At 58.4% G+C, this 2,500-nt stretch overlaps 1 long non-coding RNA gene and 1 pseudogene across 1 annotated transcript in view; one reads left to right on the forward strand and one right to left on the reverse strand.

Annotated features, from left to right (window-relative positions):
• The window catches only part of LOC139110569 (uncharacterized), a 19,364-nt gene that overhangs the window by 16,180 nt on the left and 684 nt on the right, over window positions 1-2,500 (reverse strand). The gene's annotated exons all lie outside the window — the stretch shown is intronic.
• The window catches only part of LOC139110814 (large subunit ribosomal RNA), a 4,797-nt pseudogene continuing 3,079 nt past the window's right edge, over window positions 783-2,500 (forward strand).

The raw sequence follows: 2,500 nt of genomic DNA on the forward strand, positions 1-2,500 counted from the left end.
AGGCTGATCCACGGAGAAGTAGTTCATAAGGAGCGCGGAGAACCGAGTTTGAGTTTTCCTCTCCTTCTTCGAATGAAGATCGGAGAGGAGAATAGAGGCCGCGAGATAATCGCGCGCCTCCTCGTTCTCCTTCTGCACAGAGCGCATATCGTCGCTTTACCGCCGCCAACGCAAAGGAAACTCGAGAGGAGGGATTTTAGAGATATATACGACGAAGCAAAGATACGAGAGAACCTGACCGTATTATAGAGAGAGAGAGTGGTCGTCGCCGCTGCAGCTGCTGCCGGCCGCCGCCGCAGTCGCGTTGCCGACGCCACCACGACGCGCAAACCGGCCTCCGACGTTCGCGTCGGGCTGGCTGGCCAGTTGTCGTCGTGGTCGGTTGGTTGGCGCGCGCGGGCGCGCGGATCGCGGCGCGGTTGACGCAACGTCGACGAAAGACCACCACGCTCTCGCGGTTGTTCTCTATGCCTCGTTCGTTTTCTCATTTTCCCTTCGTCTCTTCTTTCAAATATTTTGCGTGCACCGATCGCCCCCTGCGCAGCAAAAGTGTGTGCGAGGTGAGAGATCGCGCGCGGGTCGACCGCGCGTGTTCCCGAGTCCACGAAAGCGCTATGTATGGTAGCAGCTCTTGACCGGGGCACGCGGCGTAGTCTAACCAAGCGCTCGCGCGCGGCGTTTCGCCGCGTTGCGTTTCTCTTTTCTCTCGCGTCGTCGTCGTCGTCGTCTCGCCTTCTTCGTATTATATATATATAGTACAGCCTCACGACAATTTCTTTTGACGACCTCAGAGCAGGCGAGATCACCCGCTGAATTTAAGCATATTATTAAGCGGAGGAAAAGAAACTAACCAGGATTTCCTTAGTAGCGGCGAGCGAACAGGAAAGAGCCCAGCACCGAATCCCGCGGTTCCGCCGCAGGGAAATGTGGTGTTTGGGAGGGTCCGCTTATCCCGAGGTGCCGCGTCGCGTCCAAGTCCATCTTGAATGGGGCCACTTACCCGCAGAGGGTGCCAGGCCCGTAGCGACCGGTGCGCGTCTCGGGAGGATCTCTCCTTAGAGTCGGGTTGCTTGAGAGTGCAGCTCTAAGTGGGTGGTAAACTCCATCTAAGGCTAAATACGACCACGAGACCGATAGCGAACAAGTACCGTGAGGGAAAGTTGAAAAGAACTTTGAAGAGAGAGTTCAAGAGTACGTGAAACCGTTCAGGGGTAAACCTAAGAAACCCAAAAGATCGAACGGGGAGATTCATCGTCAGCGACGCTGGCTTCGCGTCGGTGGGCGATGCCCGCGGGGCCTCACGGCTCGCGCGCGGGCACGCTGCCGCGCGCCGATGTCCGGCGTTTTCGTCGTCGTGCACTTCTCCCCTAGTAGAACGTCGCGACCCGCTGGGTGTCGGTCTACGGCCCGGGTGCGGTGTCTGACGCGTCGCCGGTAACACGGCACGCCGTCAAACCCTCGGTCGCCCGGCCGGCTGCCCGGCGGTACACGCAAGGTATCAGGCCGCAGCTCACACACGCGGGAGTGCGTCGAGGCCGTCGCAAGCGCGCGCCACGGTACACGGAGGCTTACGGACCTAGCGCCGTCACCGGTCCTGGCCCGCTGTTGGTCGTACGGTTAACCTTCGACAGGCCTGCAAACGTTCCCCGGGGCAACTCGGGGACCGATACCGGTCGGCGACGCTACTGCTTTGGGTACTCTTAGGACCCGTCTTGAAACACGGACCAAGGAGTCTAACATGTACGCGAGTCATTGGGATCAGCGATACCTAAAGGCGTAATGAAAGTGAAGGTCGGCCCTGGTTGTCGACCGAGGGAGGATGGGCCGCGTCGCGATGCGGCTCCGCACTCCCGGGGCGTCTCGTTCTCATTGCGAGAAGAGGCGCACCCAGAGCGTACACGTTGGGACCCGAAAGATGGTGAACTATGCCTGGTCAGGACGAAGTCAGGGGAAACCCTGATGGAGGTCCGTAGCGATTCTGACGTGCAAATCGATCGTCGGAACTGGGTATAGGGGCGAAAGACTAATCGAACCATCTAGTAGCTGGTTCCCTCCGAAGTTTCCCTCAGGATAGCTGGCACTCGGCCGTTCCGCACGGAACGCGCGCGAGTCTCATCTGGTAAAGCGAATGATTAGAGGCCTTGGGGCCGAAACGACCTCAACCTATTCTCAAACTTTAAATGGGTGAGATCTCTGGCTTTCTTGAACTATGAAGCCACGAGCATCTCGGATCAGAGTGCCAAGTGGGCCATTTTTGGTAAGCAGAACTGGCGCTGTGGGATGAACCAAACGCAGAGTTAAGGCGCCCAACTCGACGCTCATGGGACACCATGAAAGGCGTTGGTTGCTTAAGACAGCAGGACGGTGGCCATGGAAGTCGGAATCCGCTAAGGAGTGTGTAACAACTCACCTGCCGAAGCAACTAGCCCTGAAAATGGATGGCGCTGAAGCGTCGAGCCTATACTCTGCCGTCAGCGGCAAGTGGGGCGGCCGTGGGCAG

This window comes from Cardiocondyla obscurior, linkage group LG21 (assembly GCF_019399895.1).
Source record: "Cardiocondyla obscurior isolate alpha-2009 linkage group LG21, Cobs3.1, whole genome shotgun sequence".
NCBI lineage: Eukaryota > Metazoa > Arthropoda > Insecta > Hymenoptera > Formicidae > Cardiocondyla > Cardiocondyla obscurior.